The sequence below is a fragment of the Schistocerca serialis genome, chromosome 4, assembly GCF_023864345.2.
Source record: "Schistocerca serialis cubense isolate TAMUIC-IGC-003099 chromosome 4, iqSchSeri2.2, whole genome shotgun sequence".
NCBI lineage: Eukaryota > Metazoa > Arthropoda > Insecta > Orthoptera > Acrididae > Schistocerca > Schistocerca serialis.
Window position 1 is genome coordinate 181,533,054 of NC_064641.1, and position 25,431 is coordinate 181,558,484.

Consider the following 25,431-nt stretch of genomic DNA (forward strand, 5'->3'; position numbering starts at 1 on the left):
ACATTATTTCGTACAACTCGGCAGAAATTCCTGTTAGGCGGAGATTTTACTTGTGTTTTGCATCCTGTGGATCAGACCCCTAATTTTAATTTCAGGAAGGAGCTACACAATTTGGTGTGCTCTTCGCAGCTACACGATGCGTCGATCTGTCACTATCACACTCTATTCGGGTATACTCATTTTACAGCTATTTCCAGCAGAAGATTCGATCGCTTTTATCTTTCTGATTCTTTATGTGAGCATCTGTTAGTGATAGACGTGATACCCACTTATTTCACTGACCACCGTGAGGTACCTGTAACATTAAGTCATGTGCTGCAACCAGTAAAACTGTATTGCCTCCCCTGGATGTTGAAAACATATGTTTTAAAGGATCCTTTCCTCGAGATTATTGTTGAAGAGGTTGGGCCAGTAGCTTGCATACGCAGGATCGTTATCCTCCTTTTATCAGATGGTGGCCAGGGCATCACAAACCTTGGCTGCGGAAGTCGTTAATGCGGTACGGCCACTGAAAGGGCGAGGGATCTCCGTCGGATCTAGGAATTTTATTGTTCTGTCTTGCTACAACTGTATGACGGTACCAGACAAGGTTACTTACGGATTACGGACGTCCACCATGTTAAGGTGAAGTTCTTCAGTTAAAGAGACAATAAATGGAAGGACTCATGCTGCCCCTTCCTACAGGATGAACAGATCTTATATTTCCTTATCCGGGTGCGGACGCCTCAAAAAAGAACATGTAACACATACTACTCACACCGATGATCGCATACCGACGTCCAAACGTGAAATTTCCAGAGCAAACTATAATTACTTTACCGGCCTTTATGATGTCCCTGCTAATGCTGCGATTGTCCTTGACGCTCTGACTCCCCTCCTGGTGTGCATGGTAACTCCCGCATTAAATGATGACATATATAGCCATACTGTTGATTCTCTGTTGCAAAAATCGCCGTGAATCGGCAGTGTTCCTAAGGAATTTTTTGCATGTTGTTGGGCAGTTATAGGTGATACCATTACGTCACTGGTAAATGAGGTGATACAGGGATGTTTGTTTCCTAACTCCTTCAAGATTGATAAAATTGTTCTAATTCCGAAGAATTCCGAACGTCTAGACATTGATAAATTTTTCCCGATTACACTACTTAACTTCCATTACAAAACTGTTCCCCTGGTGATTATCAGCCGTTTGTCAATACTGAGAGGAAAAATTCTTGCTGTGCACCAAAGCTGTGTGCCTGGGCTCGAGACTCTGACTTCTGTTGTCGAAGGCCGGGGCGTTGTCTCGGTGGCTGCAACGACTTCTGTCTCTGCAGCCTTGCTTTTTATTGATTTTAATAAGCATTTGACCATGTAAGTCACAGTTTTTTGATACAGGTGCTCAAGGTGATCGAACTCAATCATACTGCGTGTCAGGTATTGTCCAATCTTCTTACTGGTATTCAAGCATCTGTCGTAGTGAATGAACAACTTATTGCACAGATCACCTTTCCGAAGAGACTTACCGCAGGCAAACCACCTCTCCACGTCGGTTTTTGTCTTTCCTTAGAACCTCTGATTCACACTATTGTTGATCAATTACATGGCTGGAAGATATTAGGGAAAACCTTCTAGGTACGAGCGTACGCGGATGATATTATGGTATTGCTCCATTATATCGGTGACATATCCTTGTTCAAGGATTTATTGGATTCCTTTTGTTCTCTCTCTGTGGCCGCATTAATGAATGGAAATGTACCCTGTTACTACTGCAGAGTTTTCACTAAGTTGTCATTCCGTGGGCAACGGTGGTTGCTCGACACAAATCGTTGGGGATTACCGTGGATAGCTGTCCGATAAAAATGGCTTCTGTCAGTTGGCCGGAGGTGACGAATCGAATTCAAGGGGTAATTTGTTAACACAAACGCCGTTCCCTAAGTCTTCTTCACGAAATGCTGATCTTATAGGTCGTTTCCTTTGGGAAAGTCGTATCTTTCTACTTCGTTATGAAGGGGTTGCGAGGCCCTGTCTCCTTGGATGGTAGAGACTTCCCAATATCGATCAACTGTAAGTTGCGGCACATATGTGAGTTTTATATTGTAATAAGATAGACGCTGATATTTCATTAGTGACACACCTTATTCCCAGATCTTTACTTCTCGTTGGGGAGTACAACCATTCCTCACCCAGTGGAAATGGTCACGCCATTGATATCCTGGAAAACAGTGAGGTTTCACGTTAGTCTTCCTATCCTCCTGATGGAAATCGCCTCATCGATCCCGACCAACTAACACCTCCATCGCATTGTTCTTAGTCCGACTGGTCTTTAGGACACATGTCATCAACCTGACACGTTACCACACAGGCTTGTCTCTTGCGGATGAAGAACTAGCACTGGATTCGTCTGTGACCTTTCCTTAACCCGATCAGCTGCTTTCTCAGTTGAACTTCTTCTGTGACCAGACTTTTCCGTTTTTCCTTGGACGAAGGCTAATTCGATCGTGTGGCTCCTCGGACACTACGTCCAGTATGTAGTCGGATGTGGCAACGATCCCACCCCTGTTTTTCGCCAATCTGTGATGACCGTTCATTGGGAATGGTAGAGGTTATGGTGCTTTATTTGCAAATATGTTGCACCTTGTCTTTAAGCGCCAAGCAGCTGGATACGTTTACCTCTTTTTTCCTCCTTTCCCCTGTTGTAGAGCTTTCTCTCATTTTGTTCTTCCATATTGGTTTTGTTTTCAGTTCCGGAATGGTGTAATTTCTTTCTGTCAGGTTTTATTTTCATAAAGAAAAACAAAGATCAAGAAAAAATTAAAAAAGTACAAAAAATGTAATAAAATTAAATAAACAAACCAACGTAGTTCCATGTCGGTGTGAGGGAGCAGCACAGTGGCAGGCGGGAGGGTGGGGGGTTGAGTGGGAGGGGCTGTTATTTATTGTGGCCACCACATCGGGTTTCGACACCTACCTTCTACGAGTCGGGGTGTGGAATAACAGAAGTTTGAACATGGTGGGGAAGCTAGAAAATATGAAAAAGCAAACGGTAAGGCTCGCTCTAAGTATAGTCGGAATCTGTAAAGTGAAATGGAAAGAAGGCAAGGATTTGCGGTCAGATGAGTATAGGGTAATATTAACAGCACCAGGAAATGGTACAGCGGGAGAATAAATCGTTATGAATAGGAGAGTAGGGGAGAGAATGTGTTACTGTGAACAGTTCACTGACTGCGTTGTTCTCGTCAGAATCGACAGCAAACCAACAACGACAATGGTAGTTTAGGTAGATCTGCTGACGTCGCTAGCGGAAGATGAAAAGATAAGGCAAGTACATGAGGATACAGAGCGGGTAATTCAGAACGTCAATGGAGGTGAAAATCTAATAGCCATAGGGGATTGGAATGCCGCTGTAGGGCAAGGAGAAGAAAGAAGGATTACTGAGAATTTCGGTTTCGTACTAGGAGTGAGATAGGAGAAACGTTAATTGAGTTCTGTAATAAAATGTCCGGGACATACGGGGACGTTTCGGTGACATTACATCGTGGACAGACAGAGATTCAAAATCAATTACTGTATTGTAAGAAATACCCAGTAGCAGATATAGACTCAAAACACAATTTAGCAGTGATGAAAAGTATGCTAAAGTTTAATAGATTAGTAGGAAGAATCAATACGCAGAGAAGTGGGATACGGACTCACTAGATAATGGTGAGATAGAAGTTCTCTAAGGCTATAGGTACTGGAATAATGAATAGCTCAGTAGGCAGTACAGTTGGAGAGGAACAGGCATCTCTAGAAAAAGCAATCACAGAATTTGTAAAGGAAAACACTGGTACAAAGACGGTAACTGCGATGAAACCAAGGGTAACACAAGAAATACTTCAGTCGATCGAAGAAGGAAGTACTAAAATATTCAGGAACATCCAGAAAAACAGAAATTGAAGTGACTTAGAAATGAAATAAATAGAGAGTTCAGGGAAGCTATTCAATGGATGAGGAAAAATTTGAAGAAATATTATAAGAAATGATTGTCGGAAAGACTGTCTCAGCATATAGAAAAGTCAGAACAAAACAAATTAAAAGCTAGGGCGGTAACATTAAGAGTGCAATGGGAATTCCACTGTTAAATGGTTCAAATGGCTCTGAGCGCTACGGCACTCAACATCTGTGGTCATCAGTCCCCTAGAACTTAGAACTACTTAAACCTAACTAACCTAAGGACATCACACACATCCATGCCCGAGGCAGGATTCGAACCTGCGACCGTAGCGGTCACACGGTTCCAGACTGAAGCGCCTAGAACCGCACGGCCGCACCGGTCGGCTGACTGTTAAATGCAGAGGAGAGACAGAACAGGCGAAGAGAGCACCTTGGAGACCTCAATGAGGGGGAAGACTTGTTTGATGACGTGATAGAAAAGAAATCAGGAGTCATTACAGAAGAGATAGGGGACTAGCATTAGAATCAGAATTTAAAAGAGCTTTGGAAAGCTACCGAATAAGGCAGAAGGGATACACAATATTTCATCAGAATTTCTAAAATAATTGGTGGAAGTGGCAATAAAACGACTATTCACGTAGGTGCGTTGAATGTCTGAGTCTGGTGATAAATCACCTGACATTCGGAAAAATATCATCCACACAATTCCGAATATATCAAGAACCGACAAGTTCGAGAACTATTGTACGGTCATCTAAACAGCTCACGCATCCACGTTTCTGACGAGAATAATACACAGAAGACTGGAAAAGAAAATTGAGGGTGTGTTAGATGACGGTCAGGCAGCAAAATAATCAATGACGGACGGAGCAAAGAGGACATAAAAATCAAACTAACATTGGCAAAAAGGGCATTACTGTCAAAGGCAAGTCTACTAGTATCAGACATTGGCCTCATTTAGACAAAGAAATAACAGAGAATGTGCGTTTTGAGCACAGCATTCTATGATAGTGAAACATCGACTGTGGGGAAACCAGAACAGAAGAGAATCAAAGCATTTGAGATGTTGTGTTACAGACGAATGTTGAAAATTAGTCGGACTGACGAGGTAAGAAATGAAGAGGTTCTGCGCATAATCGGAGAGGAAATAAATGTATGGAAAACACTGACTAGGAGAAGGGGCAGGATCATAGGACCTCTATGAAAACGTCAGGGAGTGACTTCCATTGTACTAGAGGGTGCTGTAAAGGGCAAAAACTGTAGAGGAAGACACAGATTGGAATACATCAGGCAAATAATTGAGGCCGTAGGTTGCTAGTAGTGCTACTCTGGGGTGAAGAGGTTGGCACAGGAGAGGAATTCGTGGCGGACCGCATCAAACCAGTCAGAAGACTGAAGACCCATAAAAAAAAGATATACTTCTAAGTGAACACAGTTAAAGGATAATCCGTAGAAAAAATCATGAATACTGAAAATAACTTCAAGAATGATTAGTTGATTAAAGGAAGAGGGATGACACGTAGATACACACGGGACAGCAAATTTTGTACATACGAGGCCTGTTCAGAAAGTAAGCTACGATTGATTGCCAAATTGAAACCACAGTGAACATCAGAAATGTTTTACTTGTAACAATTAGCTACACCTTTCAGCTACTTCTCTACGTAGTCGCCGTTCTGACTTAGACTTTTGTCATAGCGTTGTACCAACATTTCAATAGCCTCATCATAGAAGGCAGCCGCCAGTACTTTCCGCCAATTCTCCACGCTGGCCTACACCTCGTTGTCTGTGTCAAAATGTTGACTTCAAAGACAGCGGTTCATGTGACCAGAGATGAAACTCAGGGGGAGACAATTGCGGACTGTATTGTGGGTAATCTAACATTTCCATTTGATAACGATGCAGGAGCATCTTCACTGCCCCTGCAGAATGCGGCTGAGAATTGTCGTGAAGACGAAACAGCACGACAGTTATGTAATGTTAGCTGCATAGCTTCAGGCGAAATTTCTCACCAGGCCCTCGTACTTGGCGGCAGACACTATTTTCTAGACATCTTTACGCACTCACTGCGAGCTCAGAAATGAGAAGAGCGACGTGATGCTAACTGGGGTTATACTAGAGACACTACCCAACACATCTGTGCAAAGCTTTATCGGATTTTCATAGTCGTTTCCATTTCGCGACCGATCGGAGCTTACTTTCTGAACGCCCCTCGGAAATAAATATTATGATGGAATTCGAAAGCCTGTTGCAAGGATTTTAAACGAAAATTCTTCCACCAAGTGGCGGCCAAGAGAAAACGGCAGGTATTACGGATACTATCTCTGAAGGCTACACATTGCTATCTTTTCTACAAGAATTTCTGCTAGCGTCTCGAACAATATTGTTTCACGGCAGATGGTCGGTCATTTGGGCCTCCTGTGTGAAGGTGGAACGAACAGAATTCTGGTTCAACTACCTGCTCTCAAGGACTGCATTAAACTCTGAAGGAATTTATGAGTCACCCTGGTCCTTGTAAGTAACATCCCATTTTGCGAGACAGCTAGAAATAGCTCTCCGAGGCTGCAGAAAATTACAGGTCCCTCACTGTAGTAAAAGGAAGGGCAAAGAAGACGTAAGCTACCTGGAGAGCTACTGGTAGTATTGAATGTTGTTTGGGGTTATTATGCAGCATGAATCGGTCGACTACGTTGACTACGAGGATGTAAATGTAGCATTATGAAAAATATTGCTTGAAACTTTTTGGATTACCTGTCACGTGACAACTGCCAACGTTGTTGTAAGGAAGTGAATCATGGGTATTGAAAAAGGGGCAAGATAAACAAATAAAAGAAGGAGAAATGAGATTTCGTAGAGCAGTAAAGAGGTGTAAAAGGATACAGACAAAATAAGATGTGAAGGTATTCAAAAAGAGTTGGAAATTTGGCGTGTGAGTAAAAAACTTGAAGAAAACAAAAACAAATGGAATGATCATCAACAAAAGATGGATCCAGAAAGATTATCACATCAGGTAGAGAATGTTAATCCGAAGGGGAAAAAGAGATCCTGGTAGATCGAGAAAAACATGGGAACAATAACACGTCACAATTCGTATAATATGGAGACTGCTGAATAACAATAATAGTAAGATACTAGGTTAATCGCAAAAGTAAGGTCTCAAATTTTTTATAAGTACAGATCTCTGTTTGTGTGGCAGTTGGTCACACTGTTATGAAGAGTGCTTCAAGCGCTGTGTGTAAACATGGGCACACCGCGCTGAGGCAATCAGTCTAGTCTTGGCAGCCGTTGAGAAGGGGGCTCCCATTGGATGTTACCGCCAAGTGCGAACTGCGCACAGTTATTCGGTTTTTGAACGCAAAGGGCACTGCGCCGATTGAAATCCATTACCAATTCAAGGAAGTGTATAGTGAGTCGCGCATGGATGTCAAAAATTTTAGTAAGTGGTGTAAAGAGTTTGCAGCTGGTCGGACCGAAATTCACGACGTACAAAGGAGCGGGAGACAGTCAGTCTCTGAGGAGACAGTGTTGAAGGTTGAGCAAAGTGTGCGTGAAGATCGGCGGATCGCCATGGATGATCTCTGCGCGTTGGTTCCTGAGGTTCCCGAAGAATCGCTCACAGAATTTTAATGGAAACATTGAACTACCGGAAGGTGTGCGCAAGATTGCTGCCACGCATGCTGACTGAGGACCACATGCGGCAACGTGTTGATACTTCCCGCGTATTTCTTCACCGCCTTGCAGCCGAACAGGACAACTTTCTCGACTCAATTGTCACGGGTGACGAAAGCTGGTCATACCACTTTACACCTGAGACCAAGCTACAATCATGGCAGCTCATAACTTTCTCAACAGCATGGCGGGGAGCTGGTATGACATGGGCATGCAAAAACTGACACAGCGTCTACAAAAATGCATTTACAGAAATGGTGATTATGTCGAAATAAAGCTAAATGTTCAAGCTGTAAATTGATGGCCGGCCGTCGTGGCCGAACGGTTCTAGGCGCTACAGTCCCGAACCGCGCGACCGCTACGGTCGCAGGTTTGAATCCTGCCTCGGGCATGGATGTGTGTGTTGTCCTTAGGTTAGTTAGGTTTAAGTAGTTCTAAGTTCTAGGGGACTGATGACCTCAGAAGTTAAAGTCCCATAGTGCTCAGAGCCATTTGTAAACTGATGTAAACCATTGCAGAAATAAACAGGTCTAAGTACTTACAAAAAAATAGGAGACCTTACTTTTGGGATTACCCTCGTATTTATTCGAACTCAGTGTACGATCATTACTAGGTTTTCTCGCCATTAAGACACAGTCCAGTCCTCTGTGAAATATGTTAGTTTTGAGTCATGGTAGCCGGACAGAGTGGCCCAGAGGTTCTAGGCGCTACAGTCTGGAACCGCGCGACTGCTATGGTGGCAGGTTCGAATCCTGCCTCGGGCATGGATGTGTGTGATATCCTTAGGTTAGTTAGGTTTAAGTAGTTCTAAGTTCTAGGGGACTGATGACCTGAGAAGTTAAGTTCCATAGTGCTCAGAGCCATTTGAATCATAGTAAATACTTCTATCTGAACACCAAATTCGACTTCTGATAAAAGTTGTTTAAGGCTCGGTGGGTAAGAGGACATTGCAAAAGATTTGTTTCGAGTATGATGTTGATATGTGTGGAAAGAATCGAACGTTTTTTGTGACCGATAGATGGTATGCCTGTATGTCTTTGGAACTAGGTCTAGGCTGATCATTCCTTTTATTCACTCACCATTTCTAAGAAAGATGTTGCTCGCAGGGGTGGTATATGCGAGCGACAGCGTTGTGTTAACGCTCGCTGCGTGGACCACACACAACCATAATCCTGAACTACACGTTGATGGCACAGAGTATGTCCCTGAGAGGGTGAACAGTGCCGTGAACGGCGGCCATTGTAGGGTTTTAGAAGGAGCACAGTCGTGACCGCCCGACGGCGCGAGGTAGACGGGAGGCGGGAGAAGGTGGCTGGCCGGCGGACGTTGGGTTGGGACGTAGTGATCGATGGCGGCACGCGCCCGGCGCCGTCACACGGGGCTACCGGCGCCCTCGCTTGTCTACGCGGTTCCACACCCCAGGGACATCCCCTGTGGAGTACATCGCATCGTCCTCTAGCTACCTGACCAGACACTAGTAAAGGTTACTGCCATCCGGCTGCCAAGGCATTACAAAGGCAAAAGTAAAAATACAAAAGTACAAGTTTTGGTCAGATTTTGGTTGATCAACATAGTAGAGAAATGAAAGGATGTAGAAGTATCCATAAGTAGGGAAAAGATCGAACCTGTCTGTAGGAAACATGAGAATAGAGTAACAACTGTTACAATATCCTCAACTTTGATGACAACCCAGTACTTACGAGAAGGCACGGAAACTGCCATAACGTGATTTCCCAGAAACTTCTCTCATGTCAGAGGAATCAAAATAAGCCGTGTCTCAGCTTATCCAAAGATTCTCGACAGTTTCAGAAAGAAAGACGCTGGAAACTTATCGAGTTAGCTTATGTGCCTTTTACCTAAAACATAATGGAACCACATATTAGCACAGTGCCTAGCGTTGTGGCTTACCACTTTTGCAAGAGGTGTACTAAACCCGATTACTATTTTTATTTTTGTTTTTCATCTGTCCACCCATCTGCGTAAAGGGCTAATAAATAAAGTTATTTTTATTCGTCTCCTAATTGCACGTCTGGTGAATGATTTAAAAAAATATATACATACATGAATGAGAAAACTATTTGGAATTATTCTCGGTGACATTCCTGTATTGTATCTTCATTTACAAGAAATTTCTAGCGCTATTTATCGTTGAAGTGATCCATCGTGTGTGATTTGTCGTCAAATTATTGGCAATGCGTAGAATCTTGTTCAAAAAATATTCAAATGTGTGTTAAATCTTATGGGAGTTAACTGCTAAGCTCATCACTCCCTAAGCTTACACACTACTTAACCTAAAGTATCCTAAGGACGAACACACCCACCCATGCCCGAGGGAGGACTCGAACCTCCGCCGGGACCAGCCGCACAGTCCATGACTGCAGCGCCTTGGACCGGGCGGCTAATCCCGCGCGGCGTATAATCCTCATCAGTGTTAACGACGTTTGTTTCCCGAGTGAGATGCATACGAAGAAATGTCATTGCGCACACGTACCTTCACGCAATGCCAGTGGTGCTCGGAATTGCTATGTTTGGAATGTTGCTAAGATCGGTATCATCCAGTGGAATAGAACAAATCTTCCTGAAGGTTGATGATAAGAATTAAATTTAGAATTATTGTAATAACTGATATGAGAATGAAACGTAAGAACATGACAAATTAAAAAGACTGTAACCCAAGAAAATACCATACACACATATAATGTTTGAAACTTATTGTGAAAACCAGATGAATTTTACAGTTCCCTTGTATCTCCTAATTTGATGAGAAACATTCATATAGCAAACTTCTGCGGATCCAGGTAGGTAAATTAAAAAAAAAAAAAATAACAATCGGGCTTAGAACATGGAGCGCAAATGTTAGAAGCTGCGCTGGTAGCCACTGTGTGACAACTTCGGCTGAACCGATTGTGCGTTAAACTGCATTTCAGTTATGTCGAAAACTCAGATGGTCGTTTTCTCAGAAACGGTCAAATATCTACGGATAAGCCAAGAAATGTGTTCGCTTATTTTGACTTCTCTTTCACTGAGCAAAGATTCAGGGAAATCGACTTGTGGCACTTGCCGTGTTCTTCTCGCTAGCAAAGGAGGGAAAGCTGAAGATTGTGAAGGATGGATACGGCCATACAAAATAAATCAATCTGTAGGTAGTTGTGGAAAAAGAGAGGAATAATTAGCTGAAAATGAGATGGGAGATGTGACACTATGGGAAGAACTTGAATGAACGATGATAGACGTAAGTCGAAGCAAGGTCTTTGAGTAGACGGCATTGGTTCAGAATTCTTAAGATCTTTAAAATTATAGAGCACAGCAATCAGTTGTCCTATTGTTGCAGGTTTTATTCAGTAAATCTAGATTTCGGCTTGTGCCTAGCCATTATCAATGCACCACTTCATACTATTAGTTCATGTTCTAGTACGTGACCTCCTTGTTCGGGGTTCTACCACAGTTCATATAAGAGTAGTCTTCAACGAACCCACAATTCCTTCAAGAGCAGTCTTGAACGAACTGTGTCAGAAACCCGAACAACAGGGGTTGACGTACTAGAACATGGATTAATACTATGAAATGGTGCATTGATAATGGCTAGGCACTAGCCGAAATCTAGATTTGCCGAAACCTGTAAGAAAAGGATGACTGGTGGCTGTGCTCTATCATTTGAAAGTCATATCACAGTCTTTGATTGCACCCACGTTCTGATGGAAGGTAACATGGTCAAAAAGATGCTTGGGAGAAACCGCCAGGATGAAACTGTTCTACACTGTGTGCAGAAAATGTAAGATGGATGAGATACTATCAAACTTCAAGAAGAACTCATTAATTCCAAACAGGGGCTGACAGCTGTAGCTATTAACACATTAAGATGACATGTTTGCTACATACTGACTGTAATGACGTACATAAGAATTCAACTAATGTTAAAGAATCTCATATATAACAACATTTAAATTCAAGTTCTGGTGTCATTGATTTGCGAGATTAATACAAAGTTGTTGTGAAGCCACATCTGGTATGAATTATACTATTTGGTTAATTGCCTGTCAGCTGATGACAGTTAAGGTTAAATGTGTTAAACTGTAATGGACAAGTACATGAGATACACAGTAGTTCAACCAATGTTTAAATGATTTTGGTAGAAGTAATGCCATAATGCGAATATTTAGAACTCAACGATGAAATTCGACGCACGATTCACGGACAATAAGTCAAACTTGTTATTGCCTTGAATTTTTCTTATCAGTTCCTTTATTTTATTATGGATGAGACTTGTGTGAATTAATTATGTTCAGTCACAGCTCAACCCAGCCTTACCACTTGCCTGTTCCAATATAGTTCTGAAGAAAAATTTGTGAAGAGTTTATCCTGTTCAGCTCGACTCTCGAACAGAGATAACGACGCGGGGACGCCTGCTGCAGCTTGATTAAAATGGAAAATGCGAACATTTAATCTAGGAAAAAAAAACATAAAACGTGAAGAGACTTGGCATTGTCAGTACGAACATATCACAAAATGACGGAGCGCAGATATTCCCATGAAGGGTCAACGGTCTGACAACATAATCAATACTCAAACCAACGTGATGCGCGAGTTGAACAGAATCCAAGTGGAGGCCTTTACTGACAGTTTCACAAGGTTGTATGGACGTTGTCTGTGTTGTACTCAGGTGGAGGGAGACTATACAATCACCTGAAGCACAAAAACTCCCATATAACATTCCTTCTGTTTTTTTAATCCAGTCTCAAATCTTTTTGGACTGTCTGTGTAAAATTATAGAATTTCCCTCTGAGGTATAGCTTTAGTGTTGCAACACCTGAAGTGTAGTATGAAATATTATCTGATTACGTTGTCGTCTTTATTTCAAAGTTCAACGTTGACAGAGAAAGTGGGAAGATTGCAATGGATACTAAAAAGAGTTCCACAGCCCTGCAAAACTTCTTCTCATAAACCGTATAGAGTGCCATTTGATCTCCTGTTTCATATAAGAGATCGTCATGTCACTTGAGTTGCTGGACCTGCTTCTTCTCCTTAAAATTTTTTGCCGTTTCATATTATTGCCTTTTATACGTTTCTGCTTTGGTATCTGTATGTAACAGACAGATCGACGTTGCCAGGTGGTGCGGCTCACGTGTCTCAACGATATAGACGGACTCACAGCAGCCGCTAACCCATAGTTCCTAAAGAGGGCAACAGCCTTCTCAATAGCTGCATGGGCAATGTCTGAATGACTGTCTGATGTCACATTGGAACACCAACCAAGAGGGCCTTGCTATACTGGTTCCGTCGCCGGCTGAAAGCAAGAGGAGAACACAACCGTTATTTTTCATGGGGCTTGCAGCTCCACTGCATGGGTTAACGATGATGACATCATCTCTGTAAGATATTCCGGATGTAAAACACTGCCCCATTGGAATCTGCATGTCGCAGTAGTCACTCCGTGATAAAGATGGTTGCACAGAATGCTATCGGGAAAATTCGATGTCTCATTTCTTCTCATAAGACTTGGCTTTCTTTATTGCTTGCTCAATATACCGATTGAATAACACCAGGGACACAGATCTGTCTCACTTTCCGTCTCACATCTTTCGGCTCTCATAACTACAATGTGCTTTCTGTGCAAGTTGTGTACATGGTGCAACTAAATTACCCTAACAGCCCTTGAGGACTCGTAGTGGACACCAAAACGGTTAAGTTTAGCATAGAAACTCATGTCTGGGAAAGCACCTTTTTACCGCTATATTCAAAATACCCCAACACCCCAACACGCGTTGCTCTCTCGCTCCTGCTGCTTGTCATCTGGATCCACTTACAAATAGGATTCGATGTGACGACCGCCGGGGTCAAAACACATGCGGTATATTCGTACCATTTTCAGGTACACGCGATCACAAATCCTTGGTCGTCCACGGCTGAAGCAGTGGTCTTGTAAGTCAAAGATTTCATGTCACACCGCAGGTTGCAGTCTAGCGGGTTAAAATCAGGAGAACACTGTTGCCCAAATCGTTGGTCCAGATGTTCTCAGATCACACGTCAAAATTGAGTTGGTGTGGCATAGTGCTAGAACCACAAGTTTTCACCTACATGCAATGGGACATCTTTCAAGAGACCAAGTAGTATGCCGTCAAGTAATCTTAACTACGCAGCACTTGTGGTCCAGTAACATGTCCATCCAGAAACCATTCCTGTTTAGACCGTATCGTTCCTGAATTACGTGAGAGCGTGCTGCAAACGAGTTTTCTTTAGCCCACATGTTACTGTTGTGGGATTTGAGGACACCTTCCCTGGGAACTTCGCATCATCCTTGAAAAGGACCCGCCACGAAAAGGGGTGTTTGTCCAAGCTATGGTGGAAACACCACCTGTATAACCGGGCTCATGGCGCCAATTCCTGTGACTGAATTGCCTGAACCTTCTGGGGGTGATACGGTTGTAGGTGCTGCTCATACATAACAGGCCAAACACTCTACTGATAAACATACAATATTTCCTTTTGAGTCATCAGATGTCTAAATGGTGGGATGCGGCCCTCCACCATTTCCTATGCCGTGCTAACCTCTTCATCTCAGAGTACCACTTGCAACCTACGCCCATAATTATTTGCCGGATGTATTCCAATATCTGTCTTCCTCTACAGTTTTTCCCTCTACAGCTCCCTCTAGTACACTGGAGGTCATTCTGTGATGTATTAACAGATGTTCTGTCATCTTGTCCCATCTCCTTGTCAGTGTTTTCCACATATTCCTTTCGTCTCCGATTATGCGAAGAACCTCCACATTTCTTATCTTATCAGTCCACCTAATTTTCAACATTCGTCTGTAGCACCACACCTGAAATGCTTACCCCTATTTTTCTCAGAATTTCGAACATCTTGCACAGTTTTACATTGACGGAAGCTTTTTCCGGGTCGACAAATTCTAAGAACGTGTCTTGATTTTTCTTTAAGTCTTGCTTCCTTTATTAACCACAACGTCAGAATGCCTCTATGATGTCTTTACCTTTTCTAGAACCAAACTGGTCGTCATATAGCACATCCTCAATTTTCTTTTGCTTTCTTCTGAATATTATTCATGTCAGCAAATTGGATGCATGAGCTGTTAAGCTGATTGTGCGGTAGCTCTCCCACTTGTCAACTCTTGCAGTCTTCGGAATTGTGTGGACGATATTCTTCCGGAAGTCAGACGCTCCTACGCCATACTTAGACATTCTAGACACCAACGAGAATAGTCGTTTTGTTGCCAATTCCCTTAATGATTTTAGAACTTCAGATAGAATGTTATCTGTCCATTCCGTTTTAATTGATCCAAAACACTCTTAAATTCTGATTCTAATACTAAATCCCCTATCTTTTCTAAATCGGCTCCTGTTACTTCTTCTATAACACCAGACAAATCTTCCCCCTCGCAGAGGTCTTGCATGTACTGTTTCCACCTATCCGTTCTCTCTTCTGCACGTAACAGTGGAATTCCCATTGCACTCTTAACGTTGCCACCCTTGCTTTTAATGTAACCGCGGGGTGCTTTGGCTTTTCTATTTCCTGAGATAGATAATCATTCTTTCTCGATTTCTTCACATTTTTCATGCAATCATTTCGTCTTAGAATCCCAGCGCTTCCTATTTATTTCATTCCTCAATTCCTCATTTCCTCAATTCCTCAATTCTTCATTTCTGTATTCCTGAATTTCCCTGAAGTTATTTGTACTTCCTTCTTTCGTTGATCAACTAAAGTATTTCTTCCGTTACGCAAGGTTTCTTCGTAGTTACCTTCGTTGTACCTATGTTTCACTTCCCAACTTCTGCGATTGCCCTTTTTAGAGATGTCCATGCTTATTTACTGTACTGACTATTGTGCTATTGCTCATTGCAGTATATATAGCCATAGAGAACCGCCAGCGTATCTCGTCATTCTTGACTATTTCCACATCCCACTTCTTTTTCATATTGATTCTTCCTGACTAATCTCTTAAACCTCCGCCTACTCTTCATCACTACTACTTTTTGATCTGAGTATATGTCTGCCCCTAAAATCATTGGGATAAGTGGCAACAAAATGACCATTCACGTTGATGTGTGGAATGTATAAGTATTGCGTGATAGCATCTGACTTTCGGAAAAATATCATTCACACAATACCGAAGACTGCAAGAGCTGAAAAGTGCGAGATTTACCACACAATCAGTTTAACAGCTCACGCATCCATGTAGCTAATATGAATAATATACAGAAGAAAGGAAAAGGAAATTGAGGATGCGCTAGGTGGCGATCAGTTTGCCTTTAGAAAAGGTAAAGGCGCCAGAGAAGCAATTCTGACGTTGCGTTTGATAATGAAAGCAAGGCTAAAGAAAAATCAAAACACGTTCATAGATTTTGTCGACCTGCAAAAAGCGTTCGTCAGTGTAAAATTGGGCAAGATGTTCGACATTCTGAGAAAAATAGGGGTAAACTACACGGAGAGACGAGTAATATACGATATGTACAATAGACAAGAGGGAATTAAAAGTGGACGAACAAGAACGAAGCGCTCGTATTGAAAAGGTTGTAAGAAAAGGATGTTGCCTCTCGTGTCCACTGTTCAATCTGTACATCGAGGAAGCGATGATGGAAATAAAAGGAAGGTTCAGGAGTGGAATTAAAATTCAATGTTAAGGGATATCAATGATACGATTCGCTGATAACATTGCTATCCTGAGTGAAAGTGTAGAAGAATTACATGATCCGCTGAACGAAATGAACAATCTAATGAGTACAGAATATAAATTGAGATTAAATCGAAGAAGGACGAAATTAATGAGAAGTAGCAGAAATGAGAAGAACGAGAAAGTAGGTGAATTTAAGGAATTGTCGTACCAAGGCAGGCAGCATAATAACCAATGACGGACGAAGTGAGGGGGGACATCAAAAATAGACTAGCACTGGCGAAAAGGGCATTTCTGCGTAAAAGAAGTCTACTAGTATCAAACGTAGGTCTTAATTTGAGGAAGAAATTTCTGAGAATGTACGTCTGCAGCACAGCATTGTATGGTAGTGAAACATGGACTATGGCGAAACCGAAACAGAAGAGAATCGAAGCATTTGAGATATGATGCTAAAGGAGAATATTGATAATTAGGTGGACTGATAAGGTAAGGAATGAGGAGATTCTGCGCAGAACCGGGAAGGAGTATAATGAATGACAAGGAGAAGGGACAGGATGATAGGGTACTTGTTGAGACACCAGGGAATGACTTTCATGGTACTAGAGGGAGACGAAGTGGCTTATTCAGCATAAGACAACCTTGGTGACAGCGATGTTCGCCGGCCAGAGTGGCCGAGCGGTGCTAGGGGCTTCAGTATGGAACCGCGCGACCGCAATGGTCACAGGTTCGAATCCTGCTTCGGGCATGGACGTGTGTGATGTCCTTAGGTTAGTTAGGTTTAAGTAGTTCTAAGTTCTAGGGGACTGATGGCCTCCGCTGTTAAGTCCCATAGTGCTCAGAGCCATCTGAAACATTTGAACAGCGATGTTCCGATCAGGAGTGATGCTGCAGCGGACTTCAAATCCGCGTTGACATCACTAATTATCAGGTAGACCATAAGTCTACCTACGTCATTAGTAAACCTATATGTTAGGACTGGATAAAAAACCGCTCATTTACCTGTTACTGTGTTGGCGACAACGTCCTTTTACACATATGAACATACTCATCTGCCACTTGGCTTGAACTGTTACGTGGTTACACATTTAAGCCATGAGACAAGTGACACAGATGTATTCCTATTGAAGCTGAAGGCGACATCATACTTCTTCGTTAGTTCTGTTTGAGAATGAACATTATAATGTCACTCTTCACAGCATCGATTTAATTGTGAGTAAAAGACATAAACTTTTAGTGCTGCTCGTTATAACTATTAGAAGCCTAACTGTAACTATTAGAAGCGAGTTCAGACATTAGACCAGGGACTTGTGACCTTAATAATGGTAGACAATATATGCAATGTGAGAAGGATTCAATTGGTTTAATGAGCAGGCTATGGACATGGTATGTTATGCTAGCCAGCCCACTAATTACGATCGAAGTGTTCTACCATTAACTCGAACGAGTTCCTAACTCGAACTTACAAGTCGTGCCTCACTTCCGTGAGAGTTCTACAAAATCCATAACAGCAACTCTTTCGTTTTCGTGTCATTTGGTATGTCCAACTTTTCACCAAAACAATACGTGTGTGGACAGTGTGTTTGCCACAGAAGAGTGAAGTTAATTAATGTTCCTTTTTTATTTCTTCTTTTTCTAGGACTATGTTGTTATTTTCATTTTTGTCAACGACTGGCATGTAGGCCTGATCATAAAGAACTCGTTAACCCAATAACTTGAATACATTAAGTTTGCCCTTGAAACTTTATGTGTGTTTACTGATCGAGTGAATAGTTACGAACTAATGTTCATACGGACCATCAACTGCGTGGCAGTTTCCACATATTTGTAATCTTATAGTATTTTATTATGACAATGTGCTACATTAATCTCATCATTTTGCGTAAGTCTGTCCGTGTTTAATGTCACAATTTCGACACTTAATTACCAATATGTACCTCAACCCGTTTCTTCAGTGACACATGTACTTTTGTATAAGAGTTAATGCTTTTAATATTTAGCATATTTTCTTTGTAAGAGGGCGTTCTGTAAGTAATGCAACAAATATTTTTTCGACCAATTGTGGTTGAAAAAAATTAGAATTTGTTGTGAGACACCGTGGAATATTCCTGCTTCAGCTGCTGTAGTTTCATGAAGTTCCGCCAGGCGGCGTCGGTATATGTGCCATTCAAAATGGCCTCTAGAATTGAGGTGCGTTACAAACAGAGAGCTGTCATTGAGTTTCTCTTGGCGGAAAGCAGAGCATCGCAGAGATTCATAGGTGGTTACAGAATGTCGACGGAGATGTGGTAGTGAAGAAAAGCTCGGTGAGTCGTTGGGCGACACGCCTGTCAGGCGGTTACAGAATGTCTACGGAGATGTGGCAGTGAAGTAAAGCACGGTGAGTCGTTGGGCGACACGCCTGTCATCATCTCAACAAGGTATCGCATACCTGTCCTATCTCCGGCATGCCGGAACGGCCGCACACAGCTGTGATTCCTGCGAGGTTGGAATGTACGACAGTCTCATTCGAGTTTTTGTATGTCCACCCTTTTTATCGCAGGTGTCGGAGACCGCGGACGTTCACTATTGTAAGAAAATGAAAAACCTTCTTCCGTCCTTATGATCTTATTTTTTGTGTAGCTATCGGGTCCGACGCATCAAGGTGTCGTCTTCAGGCCTTAGCTTAAGCTGAAGATGTTATCACCATCCATATATATATATATATATATATATATATATATATATATATATATATATATATGTATATGCTGCATGAGTGGCCAACATAACTGGTTTACGCAGACTATTTGTAACCATGACGTCAGCATTCCAACCATCAACTGCCAACTGACTGGAGAAACATTTCAAATACAAAATCCAAAGATATGTCACATGTTGGCCACTGACTGGAGAAACATTTCAAATACAAAATCCAAAGATATGTCACATGTTGGCCACTGATGCAGCGTATATATTGATCGTGATAACTCCTTCAGCATCAACTAAGGCCTGAAGATGGTGCACTGAAGCGCCGAAACTGGTAGCTAGAGAATAAATAAGATCATAAGGACGGCTGTAGGTGTTTCATTTTCTTACAACAGTCTCATTCGAAGTGATCGACGGATCACAATCGAACATCTCGCTATACAACTAAACGTCTCTGTTGGTAGTGCTGACACACGCGTCCACCAACATGGGTACTCAAAGCTGTGTACCCACTGGCTTCCTAGCCGCCTAACGAACGACCGACCACAAGGAGCAACGAAGGATCAACTCAGTGGAGTTTCTTGCGCATTACGAGGCAGAAAGTGACAATTTTTTGTTGAAATTCGTAACAGGCGATGAACCATAGTTTCATCACCTCGAGCGGAAAATAAAAACGGCTGTCTGTGGAGTGGCGCCATACTATCTCACCTCAGAAGAAAAAGTTAAAAGCGGTACCCTCCGCTGTTAAAGTCATGATGATGGTTTCTGGGACTCCGTAAGGATCATTCTCTTTGATGTCCTCCCTCATGGTGCAACGATCAACTCTGGGGTGTACTGTGCTACCTTCAGGAAACTGAAGAAATGGCTTCAGCATGTTAGTCGCCATAAGACGAACTGTTCCTTTTCCACGACAAAGCATGGCTCCATACAACTATGCGCACCAGAGAGGGGTTCAAGAACCCTCGCTGGTCTGTTCTTTGTCACCCACTCTGTACACTGGATCTTGCAGCTTCCAACTTCCTTCTATTTGGTCCGATGAGTGATGCACTCAACAGCAAGCAGTCGTGGATGATGGGAAGTTACTGATGCAGCCAGACGTTACATCTGACGACGACCATTGGAGTGGTACCTTACGGGCATAGTGAATCTGCCAGTAACGTGGCGTCAGGCTGTCACACTTAACGGAGTTTAAAAGTATGCTTTTATAGCCAAAAGATTTCGTAATAATTTTGGAATTTTGAACAAAACGAACCTGCTTTCAGAAAACAAAATGTGTTGCATTACTTTTTGAATGCCCCTCCTATATAGCATGACACAGTACGACAATGTACCATTTTGTGATACTAATTAGATTTCGTAGTTGTATTTTCGTAACTTTGCTGTAGGGAAATACATAGCTAGTTCGTACAACCGCTTGCCCATAGGATTCTCTGTTTTCTTTGCCATCTCCTCCTCAAAGGCCTTTAATATTCGAGCATAGCAAACGCCAGTCCTTTGATTTTATCCCTAATGATCTCCTGAGTATTACTGCAATGACGAATCTGCCCATCCAGTAGGCTGATAACACACGAAATCGAACTGGGCTGTTTATAATGGGAGAAAATTTCTGAATTTGACATTCCACAGTGCTGCTGGTCATCAGTATCGGTGCTGTGACGCGAATGTGTGAGCCAATGAGTCCTGACACAGAAAATACAGTGTACCAACCTCTGGTTAGTTAATTGACAAACAGTAAGCGATGGTGGAGAAGTTTTCGCATGTTTCCCCTGCCTTTTGGCGTATTCAGCAAAATTCTTGCTCGTCACTGTGGCGAGAGTCGTGAATCCTTCTCTCAGGTCGTCGGTTTTTGTAAGTAGAGGGAATCGTAGAGGAGACAAGGAGTCGGAGTGGAGGTGTTTTGCCGAAAAGTCATAGAGAAACAGAGGAGCACTCTGTCGCAGCCTGGAGTACTTCGCTATGTCTTGGGTAAATGTCAGTTTCAGTGTTAGCGCTGCCTTGCTCTGAGCAGCATACAATTTGCGAGATCTCTTTCACAAACAGTGTTGCTTCTTTAGTGGTTTCACTAATTGGAATGTTTCTTCCGTTTCTCACTTTGCATTAGCGAGGTGCACAGATTTTGGAAAGCCAGTCACGGTTCCATTGCAATCTTCGCTGTTGTTTGAGCTACCTACCAGCCTTTAACAGTACGTTCTGCACAAATTGAGCTTCACTCAAGCAGTCTTTTGCTTTGTTTTTGGGTACCTCAAAGTGTATTCCATTGAGTAACTGACTTTGTTAATCAGTCCACTCCGATTCGTATAAAATGAGTTGCACAATAAACTCTTTTTGAGGTCTGTTGTATTTTTGGGCTTCAAGTAAGCAGTCATAAATTCATACGTTACACCTTAGGAGCGTTTTTGGTTTTGTGACTTATCTTGCATCTGTCTTTAAGGTGACAGTAATTTAAAAATAAAATATGAACGGGCTTTTCTGCATAGCTGAACTGAGCTCTCACTCTGATGATGTTCCGTTGTAAAATAGGTTTCCCTACTTGAAATAATTAACGTTTGCTGTAGGAAATTTGATTCATTTATGTAACTAGTGACTAATGAGAATTGCGCTCATTTGTATTCACCTTGTTGTTGAGAGATTCAGTTGCTCTAACTAGCGCGTTTAGTTGCTTAAATGTTGTACGAGACGTGCACTCGATAGTATAACGTTGATGTTTTGAGTACGTAAATGTGGTAGGTTATTTGCACTCTCCATTGCCGGGCCCCAGAACGTCAGCAGAAAACACAAAACTAAAACATGGTAATAATTCATGTCGACCCATAACCAGGATCCTTACCACTGTAATTGTCTGATAAAGGCAGATAGAAATGCGTGATCAGACGCTAATTATTGTGCAGAATATTGTTTTAGCGATCCTTTTGCGGTCACCGCTTCACTTGCTTGCATGTTTTTTTCAGTAGTGGCACTTGTATGACGGGGACATTTTCTTGATGTTTTATTATGTTAGGTGTGAAGATTAATTCAATTGTGTGTGAAGCTACTTTCTGTGCGTGGTGTTTATTTGTTTATTGCACTTTTTGTTACGTCTGTTCGTTGAGTAGTGGATTAGATTTGTGGTCTTTAGGCCATTAAAATGAAAAATCGAGCTACGTCGAGAGAGGCTATGAAAATTACGAGAGACGAAAATCCTGTGGATACACAGACGAGGTACTGGCAGAAGTAAAGCTGTGAGTACCGGGCGTGAGTCGTGCTTCTGTAGCTCAGATGGTAGAGCACTTGCCCGCGAAAAGCAAAGGTCCCGAGTTCGAGTCTCGGTCGGGCACACAGCTTTAATCTGCCAGGAAGTTTCATATCAGCGCACACTTCGCTGCAGAGTGAAAATCTCATTCTGGAAACATCCCCCAGTCTGTGGCTAAGCCATGTCTCCGCAATATCCTTTCTTTCAGCAGTGCTAGTTCTGCAAGGTTCGCAGGAGAGCTTCTGTAAAGTTTGGAAGGTAGGAGACGAGGTACTGGCAGAAGTAAAGCTGTGAGTACCGGGCGTGAGTCGTGCTTCGGTAGCTCAGATGGTAGAGCACTTGCCCGCGAAAGGCAAAGGTCCCGAGTTCGAGTTTCGGTCGGGCACACAGTTTTTATCTGCCAGGAAGTTTCACTTGGTTAGGAAATTTTTAACACACTGTGTTGGCGGAGAGCTACCAATCAAAATTTGTATGGCCCGACTCAAAAACAGCCAACCAAGCTATCCCAAGGACACTCCAATTAATTAGTAGGCACTTGAGTGGTGAAGCCATTAGTGATTGCCAGTAAACCAAAACCGCGGCGGAACAGAACCGAATGCGCTTCGACATCATGAGAGCCCCGCCCCTTGCAGCGACGAGTTTCCACTCGTATGTCATATATTTCTGCACGATCCTTAAGCGGGATTAACATTAGGATCATCTGTTTTGGTGAGCTGATCCAGTTATCCACAAACTCGATGCCAACCCAGCACTGACAATCGCCCACTACAGTGGAGGGAAACGACTTAGAGGCGTTTACCTTAATTCTGTTTGACCTGACTGAATTTCAGCTTCAGGAGGAGTGGGCGTGTATTGCATACGACAGGGGTCAATACGGAATTGGTTGTAGTATCGGGCGAGCCAACTCCAGTGCAGGTTAGAATAGCACTAGGCAACGGAAGTCGTGTTTGAAAAGCCAAATTGGCAGATTTAAGTTAAAATTAAAAGTCGAGATCGCAGTAATATCTGTTTATTTACCGGTTTCGGATCATATTCAGAATTTTTTGTCCCCCTACGGCTGGAGCTGGCAGCCCCTCGGTTTTCTTGTGGTACCGCGATCATCGGTAAATAAACAAATATTGTCGCGATCTCGATTGTTCATTTTAACTTAAATATACCATCAGCTTCCTACTCTCCACAGATTATGTTGTCTAAATTTACAAACTTGCGGAACCAAAGGCCTTGAAAGTTTAAGACAAAGGTGCCTTAGAATAACGGAATGTCAGCATCCCCAAGGAAGTGAGGAAACAAAACCGTTGAAATAATAGGGAATCCCGTTCTAATCAGCAGTGCTTAGATATTTAGGGAAATGTTCCTTACCCATAAGTATCAGATAGTACTGGCTATAACACTATACACGACATATTCATCTCTTGATAGTCAGAAACTTATTGATATTTACCACAGTTTTTATTTATTGTTCAGTTACAGCTGCACATTTTTAAATAGATTAAGCGTTCGATCACTCAGGATCACGTTCAGATCGCCACGCGGGACTAGCCGAGCGGTCTAAGGTGCTGCAGTCATAGACTGAGAGGCTGGTCCTGGCGGAGGTTCGAGTCCTCCCTAGGGGCATTGGTGTGTGTGTTTGTCAGGATAATTTAGGTTAAGTAGTGTGTAAGCTTAGGGACTGATGACCTTAGCATTTAAGTCCCATGAGATTTCACACACATGTTCAGATCTAAGTAGTACTCTGATTTGTTGTTCCGAATGGAAAGACGGGTTGCTAACGCAACTTTTTAAATTTGAGGATGATCCTGAGTTAACGAAATACGTAACATAATGTAAAGTGTGAAATAAAGTGTGCAACAGAGACTGAAAAGAAATAACAATTATCTTTTATTAGCTGAAAGTTTCTTGTTCTCGTGTATGTCTATTTTCCTTTGTATGTGCAATATGAAGCGTTCTCGGTTTTGTTTGGTTAAGTGATGCATGAAGTTGTTTTGGTTGCAGGAACGTTTTTGCACGTTCGTGTGTATTTTTGAGAACGTGTGTGTGTGCTGATGTACACACTACTTGTTGTTTTCATCCTTACATCCATTTGGTGGAGGTCTTTTCATTGTCAGAATGCTAAGTCCTTTTTTCTACAGTTACATTGAATGTGATGCAACGGTGAACTACAAGAACCATTAGCATCGTTTGCTGGAGGGTGTCCTCCAAGTTTTGTTTGAGAAGCATCGAAAGAACTGCACAAGGTAATAAAGTATCTATATTATTCTGTTCGAGATTTACCTTCTCTTTGTTATCTCTTGTACGGCGCCTGATCCTTGCTTTCAAAAATTGGCATTTCCAAGAATGGAAAGCTTTGTTTACTACCAAGAGATTTCGGAATTATCCTACTTGAGGGGGACTGTTGATCTCTGCTACAGGTAAACAGATTTTGGAAGGGTATAACCTTACGCTTTTGTTGGAGAGAGAGCACTTTTTAATGTGTGTCATGGTGATATTGTACTTGGACTTTCCACCGGCTGCGAGCATGCGCTCCGGGGAAATTACCGTCTGGTACAAATTACGAGGGATATTCGGAAAGTAAGTTCCGATCGGTCAAGAAATGGAAACCCCTCTGAAAATCTAATAAAGCTTTGCAGGTATGTGTTCTACAGTGTCTCTAGCATGCCAGTCGGTTGCATCACTTCCCTCTTTTTAGTTCTGAGAGCATGGTGAGCACATAAAGATGCGTAGAAAATAGTATATCCCGCTAAGTATGAGGCGCAGGTGAGAGATTTCGCCTGATGTTCTGCATCCCACATCGCAGAACTGTCATACGAATCCCACTTCGTGACAATTCTCTGTCACAATCTGCAGGGGCAATGAAAATGACACTCCCACTACAGCCGGTAATTGGCTTTCTCTGTGTTTCATCTCTGCTCACTTTAATTACTAGCTATGAAGATAACATTTTCGCACAGACAATGAGCTATAGATGAGCGTACAGAATTGGCGGGAAATACAGGCGCCTGCGCTCTATAACGAGGGTACTGGAAAGTTAGTACAAAGCTACCACAAAAGTCGGAGTGGTGACTATGTAGAGAAATGCCTGGAACCTGTAGCTAACTGTTGCAGATAAAACGTTTCTGATTATCACAGTGGTTTACATTTGCCTTACTATTTTTAATTATTACCGTGAGCCACCATTCGAAGTCATAAGAGCACAGAGCAAGCTCGATGAGATATTTATGTTGCGATTTGTGAACACGTCTTGCCGTCACCCTAACGAATTGTTTCGTGAATGCAGTGTGTGGATTTCATCACCCTTGACAGTCACGTA